The following is a 20666-nucleotide window of genomic DNA, read 5'->3' on the forward strand; positions in this document are numbered from 1 at the left end:
TACACAACTATCATTTTTATGTCCCTGTTGGAAAATGACTTTGTGTTGTGCTTGCATTTTGAATTTGTTCGTGGAACAATTCCATTTGGGTCAGAAATGAGAGTCCTTGTACTGTGATAAAGTTTTATGCTTAATAAGAATAATTTTGGTTGTTGTGTGGGCACTGGGAGGTTTGGGATGTCCCAAAGCATTCACTTCGTTGCTTTTAAGTGGCCAGGTGTTTCAGGTGCTGTGTCAGTAGGTACCTTACTGTCACTCAGCCACCGTAATTGGCTTTTGAAACAAAGACTTGTGGCTTTTGGAATATTTACAAGCAAGTTGTGACATTTTCGACAGATCAGGCAAAGCTGCTGACTCGAAAAAGCTCATTTTTGTGACTATCAGCAACATGACCCCCCTGGTTTGGGAAGAATAAGAAGTGATTGTTGTGCTTAAGCTGACAGGGAGGTTTCACAGCCTTTCTCACATTCACTGCGTCCTTCTAATGCAGCTCAGTAACAGGAACTGCCCTCACAGGGATATCCCAGCCCTGCACCTGCTGTCAAACTCCAGTCAGGAAAAGTTTGGGCTTGGGAAATGTGCTTTTAGGATTAGCTGCTGGTTCATGGAACCATAGAATGGTTTGGGTTGGAAGGGACCTTAAAAATCATCCAGTGCCACCCCCTGCCATGGGGGCACCTTCCACCAGCCGAGGTTGCTCCAAGCCCCATCCAACTTGGCCTTGGACACTTCCAGGGATCCAGGGGCAGCCACAGCTTCTCTGGGCAACCTGGGCCAGCACCTCACCACACTCCTAGGGAGGAATTTCTTCCCAACATCCCATCTAACCCTGCCCTCTGACAGTCTGAAACCATTCCCCATGCCCTGTCCCTCCAGGCCCTTGTCCAAAGTCTCTCTCCATCTTTCTTGTGAGCTTCCTTCAGGCACTGTAAGGCCACAATCAGGTCACCCCAAAACCTTCTCTTCTCCAGGCTGAACAATCCCAATTCTCTCAGTCTTTCTCAGTAGCCCAGGCAGCAGCAAAATTCTCACTTCTCCTTATCATCAGAGGGTATTGAGAAGGGATCCACTGTCCATCTGATCCCCTGTCACGTCTCCAAGTGTCATATCCTTGTAGGACCACACAGTGCCTGGCTGAAGATAATCAGCCTTACAAAAATTCAATATTAATCCTAAAATAGTTGTGCTTCTCCCCTTCCTGACAGCGATCCCAGAGCTGCAGTCAGAGATAACCTCATTAAATGACTGGGAGCCTTTTTTGCCGTGGTCATGTCCAGAGTGTCTTTGAGAGCTGCCACATGACACCACAATTTCTGCACCTGAAACCCTTGATATTTTGTCTTTCTCTTGCTGAGACTCTGTTCTGCATCTCTATCAAAGTTGTGACAGGCACTACAAAAATAGTGGCATATCCACATCTAAGCTTTACACCTCCAGCCCTTCAGGAGTCTAAAACTGAGGACTGAAGTTGAGCACAGCTAAAAAACTTTCTCGAATTGAGGTTCCAAGATGGAAATGACCTGATGTTGGCAAACTGATAATGCAGGAGGTAACCATAGAAACGTTCCCAGCGGGGCATGTGGGAGATTCAAAGTTGCGAGAAGGCAGAAACATGCTCTGGATTAGTTTTGTTCATGCAAGGACATCACCCTGGCTAGGGATTTTTAATTACATGGCCTCATTCTGCACTTTTAAGGAGCTGCCTCCATGGAACTGCAGGTGATTCCTGGATGGATGAAGAGCCCTGTTCCCCAAGGGAACAGGAGATCCTGGACATGCCCAGGGTGCAGCTCCCAACTGCACCCAGAGTGTGAGCACAGGGGTGGCAGAGCCCGGGCAGGCAGATCCTGCCCATGAGTCCATGAGCCACAGTCAGAGTTAATGTGGGAGAAAAGACTTCTGCTTTTAAAGGTGGGAAGAGTCAAACGAGTTCAGCAGAGAACTTCTAAACTGCTCCCAGGGCTGGAGCCCCTCTGCTCTGGAGCCAGGCTGGGACAGCTGGGGGGTTCACCTGGAGAAGAGAAGGCTCCAGGGAGACCTGAGAGCCCCTTGCAGGGCCTAAAGGGGCTCCAGGAGAGCTGGAGAGGGACTGGGGACAAGGCATGGAGGGACAGGACACAGGGAATGGCTTCCCACTGCCAGAGGACAGGGATAGATGGGAGATGGGAAAGGAATTGTTGGCTGTGAGGGTGGGGAGGGGCTAGGATAGAATTCCCAGAGAAGCTGTGGCTGCCCCTGGATCCCTGGAAGTGTCCAAGGCCAGGTTGGTCGGGGCTTGGAGCAACCTGGGCTGGTGGAAGGTGTCCCTGCTCATGGCAGGGGGTGGGATGGGATGAACTTTAAGATCTTTTCCGACCCAAACCCTTCCATGATTCCATGACACAGCCCTGATCTAAAGGCCAGCAGGAACCATCTCCCCACATTCACCAGCACTCACAGCACATCAGCCCTCCCTGCAAATCCAGGCCAAGCTCAAATTCCCAAAATACAGGTTTGAACCAGTCCCTGGAGGTTTGAAGAACTCATTATTTATTGCACCTTTTTGCCTTTAGGATCCTGAGACCCAAGTCTCTGTTTTCCCACAGCATCTGTGCCAGTTCTATAAGGCACAGAAACACCTGAGGATATTTTTCTTCCACTTTGCAAAGGTTCAAGAGAAGGTACAACTTTGGAACATCCACGGGCACATCACTGTGACATCCACTTACAAACCCCTCTATTGACCAACTTCCACTCACATGCAAAAACCAAATTAAAGGCATCAAAATTGATTCACTTTAGGAGTGGAGCCCTCTGCTCCCCACACTTGTTTTGATAATAACTAATGAATCATTAGGTGGGAATTGGAAGAGCAATCATGGTTTAATTGGTTTCACAATACTGCTGTAAGACTCCATGTACAGTTTAATTATATTGGAAACCACGAATCATTCATGTAAACTTGCTATGAACTGTTGCTGCTGTAACAGGGGAGAAAAATGAGAAGAAATAAATCCACACACTCAAAAAAACCCTTCAGATGTCAGAATATCTCCCCAGCTCATCCTCCCTGCCTTCCATGGACCTGTGGAGTCAGAGGTGGGACATCCTGCTGGGACCTGGAGCAGGGAATCAGCTCTGGGCAAGGACACAGTCGTTCTACTCCATGACTTGGCCATACCTTTGTCACCAACACACACACATTGTCCTTGCTTTGGGATCCCTGGTTTGGAGTGACACCCCCAGGCATGTCCTGGGTGTGTTGTGGTGCCCTGGGCAGTGCTCAGAGCTCCCTGTTTAGACCTTCAGGGGACTGGGACAATGAGAGGACAATAAGATGGCAGTGTAGGACACAACCCCCTTGCTCCATTGTCCATGGAAAACCCTGTTCAACTGCAAGTTTTTTCCTCCCAAAGGCAAGTTCAGCTGTCGGTGCTGCTGCAGAGCCACCTTCGGGGGAACTACCAAAGTCCCAGGTGTCTTCTCACTAGGGCTGAACATGGAGACAACATTCCAGGCTCCAGCACCTAATCCTGTGTCTTACTTTGCTTGAAGCTGCTCTGGGCAGAGGTGGCAGAGCCCAGAGCTCTGCCATGTGTTGAGGAGACACCCAACCTCCTCAACAGACCTCAGTCCTCCCCTACAGAGCAATTAGTGACACACAGGATGCCATGGCAGAGACGAGGGTTGGGTGCACTCACAGCTGCTCTGAGGCCACCTGGGTGCAAAGCCTGGACAGAAGAACCACAGAATCATCCCAGACTCATAGAATGGTTTGAGTTGGAAGAGATCTTGAAGATCATCTAGTTCCAAACCCCTGCTGAGGGCTGTAACACTGCCCACTAGTCCAAGAGCAGAGGACACGTCACTCAGGAAGGGCTCTGCACACAGGTCTTGTTACAGAGGTTTTCCAGAAGAAAGAATGTGAATCTAAGGCCTGAACGTTGTTCCCTATGGCCATTTCTCCATGGGAAGATCAAGCCCATGTAGGACATGTCCAATATAAAAACATTACTGTGAGCCCCCAGGTACCACCACACTTCACCCCCAAAAATAATCCTCTACAAACAATACAAAGGAATAAGGCTTTCATGGCAAGATTCTGCCCCCATGGACATTTTAATGTATTTGCTTGCTTTTAATCCTATTTTTTGTTTAATTCTTCATTTTAATTCAATACAGTTACTGCTCGTGTGCACCCTGATGGACATCACAGAATCACTGTGGTTGGAAAAGACCCCCCAAGATCATCGAGTCCAACCTGTGACTTTGTCCCACCAGAGCACTGAGTGCCACGTCCTGTCATTCCTTGGACACTTCCCGAGGTGGGGACTCCACCACCTGCATGGGCAGCCCTTTCCAGTGCCTGAAAACCTTTTCCATGAAGAAATTCCTGCTGATGTCCAACCTGAACCTGCCCTAGTGCAGCTTGAGGCCATGTCCTCGCATCTGTGAGGGTCCCCAGTGGGTGAGGACCCTCAAAGGGTGCATCACACACGATCACACTCACTGAAGCTCCCCTGGCTCGTTGTTTCAGTTACAAACCTGACTGTCTCCAGGAAAAAAAAATTATCTGAGAAAAAAAATCTCCCACTTGTGCAACAACGATAATGTCTCGCTAATGGCACAACACACAGCGAGACACGACCAGCCACATCTCCCTTATTTGTCTTTTCTTTTCTCTGTGTCAAAGACTAAAATAAATACAAGGCAGAATCAAAAACCAGATGAATCAGAGCCATTCCTCCCTCTGCAACGTATGTTGCTGTTAATAACTTTTTGCTGATGATCTATTTGCGGGGTTCATGCTCCTGCCCTTTCTTTGTAGTAGCTGGACAACTTCTCTACAAAATTAATAACAAGAATTAAATCCCTAGTGAGCTTAAGGCAGTATCTGATCCTTTTTCCCTGCCAAGGACAAAGCTCTGCTCCGTGTGGGTTTAACCAGAGCAGTGTAAAAGAGAAGGATTGTTTTTTAGCACAAAGATTTTTAGAGATTTTGAAATATAGTCCCAATAGGACTGTGAAGCCAAACATTTATATATTCTTCATGGGTAATTCTTGAGGGGAAAATTACAAGCAGCCAATGAAAACATTTAATTTTGACACATTGTAGCGTGATTCTGAGTCTGAAATTGTATAATCAATTGCAATATATTCTATTGTAAACCGTGTTACATTCTGTGCAGTCTGGAAGAAAACAGTTTAAAACTGAAATGTGAAAACTTTCCATTGCAATATCCTGCAGGAATCAAAAATTACCCTCTCTGAAGGGATGGGGAACTGTTAGAGCAGGAGGCAGAGGGATAACTTGGAGGTTTTGGGAGCATCTTCAACAGTAGAAGGAGCTCTGGCCAACTAAATTCTGTTGGGTTTTAGGTAGTAATGTCAGATCCCTCCAAAAGTAGGTGGTGACTCACAGCAGAGGGACTGGGTGGCTCTTTGGTCACACTCATGGCCAGTGCAGCCAAGGGATCTCCATCTGGGATCACTGTGTCCTGTACAGAGACTTAAAACCAGAGCCATGGACTGTCCTGAGTGCAAGAGACCCACAAGGGCCATTGTCCAGCTCCTGGCCCTGCACTGGACACCCCAACAATCCCACCCTGACTTGAGAGAATCACACTTGTTGACTTGAAGTCAACACACTGCGTCAACACAAAGGTCCACCTTCCTGCCTCTCAACGTGCCCGCTTGAGAACAAGGTTATAGACAAGTTTATTCCTTTACTTGGTGTATCTCACACTGACCACATTCAGGACTCACCTGCCTGAGGGCTTTTGGTGCATTTTTGTGTTTAAGAACTCCTCTTGGACTTCCTCTGTGAAATTCTGCAACCACCGAGTGAATTCACTGATGCTTCCAGACAGCAAGAACTTGGTGGCCGAGAGTTGTGCAATTTAGTCATAGTTTGAATGAAAAGACACCCAACAATTACATTTAATCTGGTCTGGATCTGCTCTCACATCATGCTGTTTGCTGGCTGCCCATTTTCAGGCTGTGAGAGGCAGTGCAGGGTCACTGCAATCCCTGTTCCCACACCATTCTGGCATTATTGCCTTTAATAGGTGCTCACATATCTCTGTTCCAGGCTGAGTGGGTACATCCTGCCTTGTGTAACGTGGAGGCCATTCCAGGGCTCAGTCCCTCCTGTTGCCTTTCTCTGTTCAAATTCCTCTTTTCAAACCTCTTCCTGCCTTTCTGCCCTGGGCATCAGAACCACCCCTGTACTGGAGGGTGGGTTGTAGAGCTGCACACCTTGTGTGCTCTTCATCCCTTGCTCTGGGCACCACCTCAAGACTGAGGCATCGAGGAGCCTGCATGGACAGAGGGTTCCCCGGGTCACTCAGCAATACCCAGCTCAGAGGACACCTCGGTAAATGATTGGCCTTGCTTCGCAATTGTTGCAATAACTGCATTACTCCCACCGGGCTGCTCAAGGGAAGCCAGTTGATGTGATCTTTTAGGATTTCTGTAAAGCCTTCAATCCTGCCTCTCCCAGGATCCTCCTGGACAAACTGTCCATCCCACAGCTGGATAAACACATCCTGTGGTGGGTGAGCAACTGGCTCACGGGTGGGGCACAGAGGGTGACAGTGACTGGGGTGACGTCAGACTGTGCCCTGTCACTGCTGGGGTTCCACGGGGCTCCATTTTAGGCCCTTCAGCATCTCCATCAGTGACTTGGACGCAGCACTGGAAGGGACACTGAGCAGGTTTGCAGATGACACAGAACTGGGAGGAGCTGTTGAGTCCCTGGAAGTCAGGGAGGGCCTGCAGAGAGACCTGGACAGGTCCGAGGGCTGGGAATCACCAACCATGGGAAGCTCAACAAGGGGAAGGGCCGGATCCTGCCCCTGGGATGGGGCAACCCTGGATGGATGGACAGACTGGGAATGAGAGGCTGGAGAGCAGAGCAGGGAAAGGGCCCTGGGGGTGCTGGTGGGTGCCAATTGTCCCTGAGTCAGCAGTGCCCTGGCAGCCAGGAGGGACATCCCTGTCCTGGGGGCATCAGGGAGGGGATTGTCCCGCTCTGCTCTGCCCTGGGGCGGCCTCACCTCAATATTGGGGCAGTTTGGGGGGACACAATGGAAGGGAGAGATTGAGCCATTGGAGAGTGTCCAAAGGAGGGACCCAGAGATGGGGAAGGGCCTGGATTTGGAGCCGTGGGAGGACACTGAGGGCACTTGGTGTGTTCAGCTGGACAAGAGGAGACTGAGGGGAGACCTCAGTGCAGTTCCAACTGCCTGGGCAGGGGCAGAGGAGGGGCAGGACTGAGCTCTGCTCTGGGGGCACCAGGGACAGCCCCCAGGGAATGGCTGGAGCTGTGCCAGGGCAGGCTCAGGTTGGATCTCAGGGCAAGGTTCTTCCCCCAGAGGGTGGTTGGCACTGAACAGGCTCCCCAGGGCAGTGGGCACAGCCCCAAGGCTACCAGAGCTGCAGGAGGGTTTGGATGATCCTCTGGGGCACAGGGGGTGACTCTTGGGGATGGGGCTGTGCAGGGCCAGGAGTTGGACTGGATAGTCCTTGTGGGTCCCTTCCAGCTCACCATGTTCTGTGATCCTGGGGTCATTACACTTCCCCTGCCATTTCCTGACTCAGTCACTGAGGATCCTAAGATCCTTCAGCAGCTCTTTGCCATCAACTGCCGAGGTGGGAATGTCAGGGGCTGCCAAGCACAAGAACATCCCATTTTGCTCAGCACATTGGGTTACTCCTCCCAGCTGAACTAAGGACCAGGGATGAAGCTCAGAGAGATTACTCATCCTAGGGGGGGAAATCACACCAGAAAATTAAAAGTTCTAGAGAATAATTTTCCTAATTAACTTCCAGACTCCAAGCACCAAACTCAGTGTATTTATTAATCTTATGATTCAGAAAAGCATTTTCCCCATACGTGGGTCATCTGTCTTGTTCTCTAACTGCTGCATCTCTTGATCTGTTGTCCATCTTCAATAATATTAACTTAAAAGGCATTAGGTATATTAAAGAATGTATGTATGAATCCTACTCCATATAAAGAAACCACTGGATTTTACTGCTTTCCCTCAATTTTTGTACCACTGAAGAATGCAATGAGCTCCCCAGCACAAGGAGGGCAATAACTGAGCAACTTAAACATGCTCTATAATAGCCTGGAATGTTAAAATTAATGGCTTAATTGAAATGAATAGGGTGAATTAGTACAGCAATTCAATCTCTGAAACAGAGAAAATATTAAAAAAAAAGTCACTACTTGCCATTTGTTTCTCATTTTATATTTTTACCACAGAAAACTGAAAGACTCCTTGCACACTCATGGTGTATTATTCTGTATATCATTCTAATCTATCTACCTCTATCAAATTATACTTGTGCTCCTGTGTCAGACTTCCTTGATTAGTGTGTGTATTGACTGTTTATCAGTTATCAGATACACTTGACCTGAAAAATGCAGAAAAGTGGAACTGGAAGGCCCTGATGTTAAATTACTTGATAGAAAGGTCTCTCCTCTCCTTCTCCTCTCCTCTCCCTTCCCAAACCTTCCCTTCCTAAACCTTCCCAAACCTTCCCTTCCCAAACTTTCCCAAACCTTCACTTCTGGATCCAGGTGCTGACCTGGACTCTACAGGGTGGGATTCCACATGGAAGAGCCAAAGTGGTGCCAGATACTGATGCTCCAGTGCAACAGTGAGGGGGTTGTGGTGTGATTTTTCCTCTGTCAGCCCCTTGGGATTGGGGTGAAGGATTGGAGGGTTTGGGGGTTTGGAAGATTTTTGTCAATCTGATTTTGTTGTTCCTCTCCACATCCTGATCCTGAGCATCAGGAATGCTGGTTTTGTTACTCTGTGGGGGGAAGGTTTGATAATAGTTTCCCTCCCTGTTCCATGAATGTCTCTGTTTGAATTCAAAACAGCTTTTCAACTAATTTTTATGCTGTTCCTGCGAGGTTTCCTTATCCAGCTGGAAGTCAGGACAGCTTTTTTCCCTCTTTGGGAGGGGAGTTGAGAGCAGGCAGCGTGTCCCCGGGTGCCACATGCCCTGTGGATTTTGGCTGTCCTGCCTGCTGGCAAACACAGGTCACACATCAGCTGGGGGGAATGCCCAGAGCCCAGCTGTGGTCCAGCCACAAATCCAAAACTTCTGGGCCACCTCTCACAGCACAAAGTAATTTGCACACAGAATTATCACTGTGTGGCAGAGAGCAGAGCTGGGGCTCGGGGGTTTCAGGACAGAATAACACAACAGACTGGTGGGGAAAGGCCAAAAGCCCCAGGTCTCTCTGTGTGCCAGCTCATGGCAGCTGGAGGGAGCCAAGAAACTCAGGGAGAACAAGTTAATGCACAAAAAATGCACCACAACCACACAAAATTCAAATGTGCCACAGTCCCCTGTACCCTGCTGTGGGTTTATGGCTGGAAATTACAGAAAACACTTCCAGATTGCAGTGCTGGGGCTGGGATTCTGCAGACAAGAGAAGCACCAGGTCACCAACCCCTTCACAGAATCACAGAATTGTTAAGGTTGGAAAAGCCCTTCAAGGTCATCGAGTCCAACCATTCCTCCAGCACCACCAGGTCCACCATTAAACCGTGTCCCCAAGTGCAGCATCCATACATTTTTGAACATTTCCAGGGATGGGGACTCCACCACTGCTTTGGGCAGCTGTGCCAGTGCCTGAGCACCCTTTCCAAGAAGGGATTTTCCCTAATATCCAACCTGAAGTTCCCCTGGCACAGCCTGAAGCCATTTCCCCTTGTCTTGTCCCTTGTTCCCTGGGAGCAGAGCCCAAGCCCCACTTGGCTGCACCAGAGGGAGGTGGAGAGGGAGCTGTCAGGGAGTTGCAGAGAAGGTCCCCCTGGGCTCCCCCAGCTCCCTCAGCCCCTCTATGGACTGTAGGGCAGAGCTCTGCCCAGACAGAAGGCTCATTTGGGGGCTGCAGTCCCTCAGTACAAGCCTGGCCTGAGCAGGACGAGTTAACAACTGTTGATGGGACCAACGAGGGGATTATCCAGAATCTCCAAAGGATGGCTGGAGACAACCTGGAGTTCAGGAAGACCTTAAACTCTGGGGAAGTGGAAGCTGGGAGGGATGAGGGAGGTGCACTGCTGGCAGAAGGGGGTGGTCAGCAGAGCAGGGCCAGGGGGGTCACACAGTGACTGTGGCAGCCCAGGGGAGGGGGGGCAGGGCACAGCAGACCCAGCCCAGGTCAGCTCTGCTGCCATGGACTGCACACACCAGCCCTGTCCCCTGGCACTATGCCCTTGGATGGCTCATGGGAAGCAGTTCCATGCACTTCCAAGCCATCCTAAAGGAACCTGCAGCAACTCAGCTCGCTGTTACTCCATGGGATCTCCATGTCTCTAAACAAATCTCACAGTAGCTGATGATCCTTCATCAGACAGAGTCACTGTGAGGCCATGGGGTCTGCTTTGAGGGTATAATTTATTTAGGAATCAAGGGATTTTTTAGGAATTTCCTATGGTTTTTGCCTGTATCAATTTTGTGACAATCCCATGACAGAAAACAGGAATACCTAAATTAGGGCTGCACCACACTTGAAGCACAATATAAACTGTTTGAAGAGTCAGCCAGGGGGTGTCTGGGTGGGACCTTCTGGCCTTCACCAGTGTAGCCAGAGGATGCTCATAAAGCTCCACCTGCCTTGGACCCTTGATGGAAAAAAAGAGATGCAATGAACAGCAATGACGACAAGATGGAGCTTTGTCATTTTTTTTTCTGCTGTCCCAGGAGAGGTCTGTAGGACCTGGAAGAAGGTCCTGGTGGGAATGGAGACCTGAGTGTGCAGGCTGGTCCTTGTGCCTCCAGTTTGGCTGCAGCAGTGTCTGCCAAAAGCTGCTTCCAGGAGCTCGGTTAAAAGGTATCTTCCAAAAAAAAAAAATTAACAAAAAATCTTGAGATGTCCTGCCTGTGGTTCCTGGATCACTCCAAGTTTAGTTTAAGGCCTGTGGAGGGGAAGCACCAGAGTGAGAAAAGCCTGCAGTTAATTAACTGCTGTGGGGGGTGATTGGCAGCTTGGCTTGGGCTGAATGCAAAAGGCTTCACAGGCCTTTCCTGATTATCCTTTGGGAAGGGACAGGTACAGAGGGGAGCTGGCAGATGGTTTTCACCCTCCCAGGGGAGCTGATGGCTCCATCCTCTCCCCATCATTCCCCTGAGTGCCTCCTGTCCTCAGGTGAGCGGTTCCTCCCCTACCCCTCTGCCCTTGGCCACCATCATTCCAGCCTGGAGAAATCCTGGTGCCTCCAGGAGCATTTATTCTAAAGAACCAAATCCCTTTTTGTGGGCTCCAGAGTGACTTCCCTTGGGAATCCTGCAGCTGGGAGTTTAATTAGCCAACACCTCGTTAGTGTGTCCTCCCCAGCAGGCTCTGCTCAGCCTCGGGAGCACAGATCTGCCCCTGAACTTCCTGCAGCTCCAGCACGGACACACTTCAGCAGGGTAATTGCTTTATTTAAAGCACATTTATTTAAATTGCTTTCTTTCCAATTAACTGAGCTCGGATTCAAACTTTGGTGCTTTTCCCACTCCAATCCAGGGCACGGCAGATTTTCTTTTTAGGACGAGCAAAATAACTCATTTCTCTGCCTTTAGGACGGGAAGTTTTGGGTCATTATATTTTCCCTTGGTCCACTGGGAGTCCACAGCACAGAGTCTGAAGTCCAGAGTTTCATAACAAACATGCAAGGAAATGTGTAATTATTGTCTGGAGCATTTCATGATTATATTACAAAATGGAGATCTCCTTGTCATTAGCAAATCTCTCCATAGGCACTTTTTTTACTGGGAAGCTTTGAAACTATTAGCATAATAAGCTGTTCCTCAAATCCTGATTGCTAATTAAAGCCGTATATTATTGTCAGCTCCCCCATTGGTATGTGAGCTCAGTTTTACCTCATTATAGTGTAATAAATGCTTCATTTTTTCCCAGTTCTTTCTTTTTGTTTCCTTTTTTTCCTTCTTTTTTTTTCCCCCCCTGCAAAAACAAACTTGAAGAAAACTTGCCGCTGCATAAAACAGGAGTGTTTCTTTGCCTTCCTTCTGGAGGGAAACCATCCAGTCTATTCAGCATATTTTCCACGTTTTCTCCCCAAGTAAAGGAAGCCCAATAGCTGTATTGACTGTTCCCAAAGATATCACACAGCTTTGGAGCTAATTAAAAGTCAGTCTCTGTGCAAGTGCCGTGGCACAGGGGGAGCACGAGCGAAGTGAACAGCAAAATATTCCCGGATTTGCCTTTGAAGCCCAACCCCAGAGCTACTCTGGGCAAATACGAAATGAGGAAGTTAGTTCAGAAAAAGAAAAAAAAGGAAAAATAAAGGCAAGGAAAACGATGGTTGTTCTGCTCAGCACAGAGGCTGTTTAAATAACTTTAAATAACTTGTGAGTCCCAGAAGGGTTCCATGGCCCAAAATCAAAGAGACAAAAGAAGATGTAAGATGTTAGACTAGTCCCCAGCTGGGACAGGCTGAGTGGGCAGAGCTGAGCAGCTTCTCCTGCAGTGGCACTGCAGTCCTGTAAACATCAGCGGGAGCATCCCCGATTCCAGAGGGGTGAGAAAAGATAAGGAGAAGCCACGAAGGGAAGGAGAGCAAAGTAAATACAGACACAGAAAGCTGGACTTGATGATCCTGGAGGTCTTCTCCAACCTGCATGATTCTATGGTCCCACACTGGAAAGGCTGGAAGTGTTCTCCACCCCTGACATTGGATCCCTGCCTCGTGGATGGATTCCAGAGCGTGCCACAGGCTGGCTATAAACAGACATCTCCATGGCCCTGGAGAGGGAATCACCCCTTTGTGAGGGAACACAGAGTCACAAAGTCACAGAACATGCTGAGCTGGAAGGGACCCACAAGGATCATCCAGTCCAGCTCCTGACCCTGCACAGGCCCATCCCCAAGAGCCACACCCTGCACCTGAGAGATCATCCAAACCTGTTGTGTTGGGGTACTAATTTAACATAAAGGTAAATCCTTGCAGAGGAGTCTGAGCCTCCCGTGAGGAAGGGGAGTTGCAGAAGAGTGGTAACAGCACCAAGGAGTAGAGATTTGGCTTCTCTGTTCCTAACAGCACTGGATGCCCACATGCTGGATTATATCCCTCTCCTACATCTCCAAAAGAGCTTCTTCAGGCTCTCCTGGGAGATTGTATCCACACCATGCTGAATATGGGGAATGCTGGTGCCGTTCACTTATTCCCAGTCCGTTCACTTATTCCCAGTCCCCGTCCTTGACAAGCTCCACCCTCTCTGTTGCAGACCCACTCCTCAGAAGTCATCACAGCTTGTGACTTGGGAGCATTTTATGGAACAAGAGGGAGAAATCCCTGATTTTTCATTTTATCAGTTTTTTTGGTAGTGGTTGTAGCTAGAGCTGGATCTGGGAATGTTCATGAAGTCATACAGGAAGAGGAAAGCTCTTCTCTTGCACTGTGCTGTTGTCATTAGACCCCAAACACAAGCAGATGGAAAACTCTGCCGTTTGCAGAAAATGACACAATTTAACTCCAGAACAACCCTGCACTCGGTGGAATTTGTAATCTCAGATTTTGGGCTTTGAATGCAGTTATTTTATCTTCCTGTGTTCCTCTATTTAATAACTTTGTCTGGAGGAGCAAAATGAAAAGCTTGGTAGGATCCCTTCTCAAAAGACCAGACTGGAAGCCCCCTCCCAGGGGTGATGCCTCTTGTAACTCCCAAATCCAGTCCAACACCTACTCTTGGCAAAATGAAGCTGCCATCAGACCTTAACTCAACCTGAAATCCCACATAAATGTCCATTTGCTAATAAAAACCTGCCAGGTTCCGTTTTCTGCAGGAGGGAACGGTGCTGCTTCTGGAGGGGACCAGGAGGGTTCTGCATAAAGGAGAGAATGAAAATCAATTGAAACAATTTCCAACCTGGGGGCCTTCTCAGAGAGGCCCCATTCATCAGTGAAGCTCTAGAGGGACTCTTTGAAGTAACTCCTAAAGATTAAATGCTCAACAGGAAGGATGTAGATGCTACAGTGAAAACTCATTTGGCCTCAGCAAAGGGAAATTCCACCAGAGAGGGTTGGTCATCAATGAAAGCTTTGCTGCTGTCCAGGGTCGCCCCATCAGGGCCAAGAGCTTGGTGAGGAATCCTCCTGGTGTGATCCCCAGCCACCAGCTGGGATGCTCCTTTGGTCCTGTAACTCCCCTGCTGTGCTGACCCTCAGCTCCTGCTTCCTCACTGTTCCTGCTGCCCCTCAGGGGGCTCTTTCCAACTTGTACCACATGAGCTCTCCAAGCACAGCTCCCCTTCTCCCTTGTGCCACGAGAGAGTCCTCCCTGGGCTTTCCCCTCCTGCCCAGAGATGGCCAATGTCCCATGGGCAGTTCATCTCTCCCAGCTTGAGTGCTAAAAGTGAGACAACGTGACCCCAGAGGGAAATACAGGACATGGGCAGGGAACTCACAGATATTGGAGATGGATTGGAATGTCCTGGGGATGTCAGGGATGTGTCCTTTAGTAACAGAAAGCACACATCAAAACAGCCTGGAGAAAGAAGAGAAGGCTCCAGGGAGACCTGAGAGCCCCTTCCAGAACCTAAAGGAGCTCCAGGAGAGCTGGAGAGGGACTGGGGACAAGGCATGGAGGGACAGGACACAGGGAATGGCTTCCCAGTGCCAGAGGGCAGGGATAGATGGGAGATTGGGAAGGGATTGTTGGCTGTGAAGGTGGGGAGGGTCATGAATCCTGCTCCTCCTTCCAGTCTGGACACGGGACCTAAACTGTGGGATCATTCAAGACAAATCCTCATCTCGGGGTCTCCTGTTGCAAAGAACAGGATAGTTCCCACCCAGTGCCCCCTCTCTCCCATCCCCAGTTTGAGGTCCCAGTATCCCATGCAAGGCACTGGCAGCTCCAGAAAAGTCCCTCACAGAAGAGCCAACAATGCAGAGTTTTCATTTCACTTCCTCACCCCTCCAAATTAACTTAATTAAAAAGTATTAAATGGAGTTATTAATCTTTGTGTAATTGCTATCTCAATAATAAGGAATTGATTAATGATTGCATTAGGAATTATAATAATAATTATTAAAATTTATGCTGTCCAGTAATTACTAATGCTTATTAAATGCCTGCTAATAGGTGGAATGGAATCATTGAGCTTCCCCTTTGAGGAGTCAGGAAAGTGATAGAAAACACTGAAGTTTTTGGGAGATGGGAGTCACTCCAGGCCTCTCCTGACCTCAGTGCTGAGGTTGCTGCAGAGGAAGTTGGGATGTGAACTTAGAGGGACAAGAGACCTGTGACCCACCCTGCTGGTGGGTCACTAAAGAGACACCTCTGCTGGTGCCCTCCAGACTCCAGGTGTTTTCAAAACTGCTTTTTTGTTCCTCAGGAGGGCCTGGCTGACCTGGGCAGTGATCTGGTCAAATCCAGAGGAAATCATGGAATCACCAAATCAACTGTTGTTGGAAGAGCCTTCTAAGGCCATCGAGACCAATCATCAACCCAGCACTGCCCTGTTCATTAAAGCATGTCCTGAAGTGCCACATCTACACACTTTTGGGAACACTTCAGGGATGGGGACTCCACTACTCCCTGGGCAGCTGTGCCAGGGCTGGGCACGCTTTCTATGAAGGAATTTTCCCAATATCCAGCCTGACCCTCCCCTGGCAGAGCTGGAGGCCGTTCCCTCTCCTCCTGTCCCTGTTCCCTGGGAGCAGAGTCCGACCCCCCCAGGCTCCCCCCTCCTGTCAGGGAGTTGCAGAGCCAGAAGGTGCCCCCTGAGCCTCCTTTTCTCCAGGCTGAGCCCCCCCAGCTCCCTCAGCCGCTCCTGCTGCTCCAGCCCCTTCCTTCCCAGCTCCGTTCCCTTCCCTGCACACGCTCCAGTACCTAAATAAATTTCCAGGCACTAAATAATTTTCAATCAGACAACTAATAAATCAATACATTTCAGGCACTGCTTTAGGCAGACTCAGAATTTGCCCAGATGGCAAAGCCTCCAGTTTTGGGGTGTTTGCTGTGGGGAGGATGTTTCTGGAGATTTGAAGAAAATGAGAAATGGACTTAATAAATTGTTTCATTAGCAACTGTCATACATTGCCCCAAAGGGAGAGGAACCACTGAAACAGTCCTGTGGGTTGTGCCCTTTTTTTCTCTTCCCACCAAGGTCTGCAAGGGAACATCTCATGGGCAGGGACACCTTCCACTAGACCAGATTGTTCCAAACCCCCTAAACCTGGCCTTGGACACTTCCAGGGATGGGACAAAATCCCTGGGCAAAAACAAAAGGAAAAGAGTGGCAAAGAAAAGTTGGAAATCAAACCATGCCCCTTTAAGAGGACTTCTGCTGAAGACCTGGAAACCTGGAAACTTCTGAAGGCAATTAACTCAAAACTAGGTAGGTAAGAGTTTCTACAGTGAAAGGAATCCTCATATGATGATTTTACAGTTAATATTTAATAATAGTCCTAAAAATACCTGAACAAGCACAATGTAAATTGTGGAGCCTCCAAAAGGCTGTTGGGCAAAAGTCCACGGAGCTATTTTTTGCATTCTAATATGGCACAGGTGTCCTCCCAATATTTCTAACAGCCAGCTCAGGTGACCATTTCCCTCCCCTGCCCCAGTCCTTCCTGGTGTGCAGGGACTTCTTTGCCACATTTTGCCATTTTCCAAAAGCTGTGTTAAAAACACCCATGGCAGAGATCAGATAATGTTCAAAAATTGGTATTTGCATCATTGACATTGTAAAACACCTGCCAGCTCTCCCTTCCTCTTGTTGGATATTCCCTGTGTGTGGCAGGTGCAGAAGTTAAGGCCAAGCCCAGCTGGCTCAGTCAACTCTTTATGGTCTTAACTTTTGTTGCAGATCAAAAGACTCTTCTGCCTCTTGATTCCTGTGTTTTCTGAGCAGGTTGAGTTCTTCCCCCTGTGCAGAAGGGAACAGGAAGCTCAGACATCACTCCATGAACTTCAAGCCTCCAACAATTGCCACTGAAAGGCCAAACATTGGGAACACACTGGAGGGGGTCAAACATGACTCCAGCTGCCCTGGAGAGACAAGAAAAGAGCAGATTTATCCCCCTTGAAAGAAAAACGAAGCCCTGATGGCTTTGTGGAGGTGTCATTTTTCTTGCAGTGCAGTATTTCATGGTATCATCCTGCCTTCATTACCCTTTTCCATTTTATCAGCATGTGCCTGTCACTGAAGGGAAAACTGAGCCCTGGAAAGGCTGTGGAAGGATCACATTTGCCAATTGATGCTGTTCCAATAATAGCAGCAAATCCAGCAGCTTGTCCAGCACAGCCCCTGTTCCCTCTGGCTTTGTTGAAGTCCAGAACCACAGCTCAGACTTGTCCAGAGCTGGTTTTCCCTGGGATTTTCACCTCCATGTTTTAGCTGTGGAAAGGCACAGCATCTGCAGGTCTGGGCAGGTAGAGACTTAGTTTTATTTTGATTTTTTTAGATGGATTGTCAAGTAACTCTCCAGTGAACTCATGTGATTGTCTTCCCAGACAGTCATGGCTGAGATCCTACCAGAACTAGGGCCATCCCAGGACCAAAGAAAGGGATTTTCCCAGACCAAATAAACTTGTTTCAGCTGCATTCTCTCATTTTCTACTTAGAAGTTCAAGACAAACTTGAAATTTAGGGCAATCACCCTCCTGGCTTGTTGTAGGCACATCCTCAGAACTGAGTCCTCCACCTGCTTTCAGAAGTCCATGTCTGCTGCCTGTTTTCATGTTTTCCTCAGGCAGAAGATACTCTACAATATGGAACCACCTTCCCTTTCCTGTGTGGACTCCCCACTGCCACCAAACCTGAGGAGAGAGGGAAGATGAGGACAGCTTACAAAAATAGGAGAAAGAACAGCATAATAAGTGACAGATGAATCTAAGCCTCTGCTTTATCCCAGGGGTGACATCAGCAGGACTTACCACCCACAAGGTGCATCCTACACAGAGGTTTCCCACAGGATTCGATAGATGGGGTAGGCCATCCAAAGAAGCATGGAATGGTTTGGGTTTGAAGGGACCTTAAAGCTCATCTCATCCCAATCCCCTGCCATGAACACCTTCCACTAGACCAGGTTGCTCCATAAGAAGGAAGAAATGGTCATCTAAGGTCAGCTGGAGGGTCCTCAGGACTTCACCAAGAGACAACTGTTATGAGCATTTGTATTGATCTCCCAAGGCAACCCCATCCATTTTGGGCTCCAAGAGACAGTTAATCTTACTTAAGAATAAATACACTCAATTATTGGAAAGGAAAAAATAGCCGAGTATTTATTGTGAGGAAATCGAAAGTAATTACTCTGGAAAAAGTTCTGTTGGGCCCTGCAAGTGTAATACATTAGCTGTCAGAGGTTTGAAAGCAGTTGGCAAAGACCATTCCATCATGTCCCTCCCCATGACCCAGGAAGGGCTGCAGGAGCAGCAAAGAGGTACAAAACGACGCTGCTTGGGCAGCTTTGCCTTTTTGTACCTCAGTCACCCCATTTGTCACGGCTCTCCTGGCAGGAGGATCAGAGCTGTCTGCACATCACTGCCAGGCTTGCTCTCCACCCTCTCCTGCCCTTCCCTCTGGGACAGTCCTTCCCAGGGATTCCCAATCCCACAGCAGTCTCCTTTCTCCTCCACCTTTCCACCTCACCATCCCTCTGTACAAACAGGCTCTTTCCTTGCCAGTGAACATCCTCTGGTCCATCCCAGGGACAGCCCCCAGGGAATGGCTGGAGCTGTGTCAGGGCAGGCTCAGGGTGGATCTCAGCAAAAGGTTCTTCCCCCAGAGGGTGGTTGGCACTGAACAGGCTCCCCAGGGCAGTGGGCACAGCCCCAAGGCTGCCAGAGCTGCAGGAGGGTTTGGATGATCCTCTGGGGCACAGGGGTGGGACTCTTGGGGCTGGGGCTGTGCAGGGCCAGGGGTTGGACTGGATGATCCTTGTGGTTCATTTCCAATCCATCATATGCTGTGATGCCACTGTCTCAGCTGCCATGGCAGGTGTCACAGACCTGCCCTGCTTGGGCAGGGAAGCACCTTGAAACCTCTGCTTGGACAGAGAAGGTCCCTGGAGCAGAGGTGGGGAGCCAGGCAGTGCTGCACTCTCCTGGGTCACTGGTTTTAGGGATCATGAGGCACATGAAACAGATCCCTTAAAGCCCTGAGCTCGAATTGCCCTGAAAAGCCAAGAGGAGTATTTTTTTACCAAATTCAGAATCTTGTATTATGAAGAGGTGAGAGGCCCTGGGTGGCTGGACAGAACCTATTTTATCTCCCAATTCATGGGCAATTCCTTGCTGCACAAGGTGCACAGGAACATACTGGGTGTCGTGGTGGGAGTGTGTTGGGACTTTTATGTCCCCAGTCTGTCCTCACAGAAAGCATTTCCTTACTAAAGACTCTTCCCTTTAATACCCTAGGCCTGTCTTTGATAATTATCCAGACTAGACCCTCTGACACTCCCACCATCCCCTCACTGGACCTCCACCATCCCAATTATTTCTCTGCAGGAGGAAAGATTGACCTTTCCTGTGTCTACAACATCATCTTCTCTCCCTGGCTTTGAATGTGCCAGCGTCCCTCGAGCCTGAGCTGCTGCACTTCCTATTTGCTCTGAAAACAGCCAGTTAAGACTGTTCCCAGGCTTTAATAAGCTCTCAGCAAACTGTCGAAGAAAAATACTCTTTTCTGGGGTTGTGACAACCTTTACTCTGCTTTGAACTGCTGGGAAGTGGCAATGCTGATGTTCTAGCACCACATGGTGAGGGCCTTCAGGAACTTCTGATACCAACATAACCAGGCACAGGTTGTTTGGAGAGCTGGGAACCTCACAGTGACTGTCCCAAAGACACAATATTTGAGGCTGTGTGTGGTCACCCCATTTGCCATTTGTGGTACCAGTGTCCTGGGCTGCCCCACTGTGCTCATGGACAGTGTTTCCCTGGCTGATTCCCGATGCTTCCTGGAGATCCTGTCCCACTCAGCCCATGAACAGATCCATAAAAACAGCTGAGCAGCCTTTCCAGTGCAGTTCCTCTTATCAGTTGTCTCTTACAAGCCATTTGCAAATAGATGCATTCCCCTCTCTCTTCAGGCCACACGATAACACTTGTAAGATGAAGTCCCCTCAATGAACCCATTAATCACTCAGGATAACATTTGCAAGTTAGAAGTTCACATTTTGACTTCCTCTGGGTTTTCTCAAATTTCTGCTTCAGAACTGGACTTAAAAATGGTCACAGGAGGCTCTGCCTTCATTGCCCACCCACAGTCAGAGTGTAGCACATGGAGTAAAAGGAGCCTCACAGGTAGAAGGAAAGACAAGAAAGGCCCCCATGATGACCTATAAACACTTTTCCAGGGTATTATCTGTGCTTCTTTCTTTTCAAGTCTACTATCTGCAGCAAAATCAGGCCAGTTCTTTTAGGAAAAGAACAAAGGCTAAACTGAAAAATGTACAATCTCTGTGAACCCAAAAAGCCTTTAGAAGGAGGTTGTGGTGATGAATTACCCCACATTTCCCTTGGCTCTTTCTCTTCAGCATTGCTTGGAGCAAACTGGCCTAGTGGAAGGTGTCCCTGCCCACAGCAGGAAGTGGAACAAGATGAGCTTTAAGGTCCCTTCCAATCCAAACCATTCCATGATTCCATGAATATCTGATTCTTGTGTGAGACATCTCTGCACTGCTCCAGGTCCCTGCTGTAATGAA

The sequence above is a fragment of the Myiozetetes cayanensis genome, unplaced genomic scaffold (genome assembly GCF_022539395.1).
Source record: "Myiozetetes cayanensis isolate MyiCay16 unplaced genomic scaffold, myiCay2020 scf21, whole genome shotgun sequence".
NCBI lineage: Eukaryota > Metazoa > Chordata > Aves > Passeriformes > Tyrannidae > Myiozetetes > Myiozetetes cayanensis.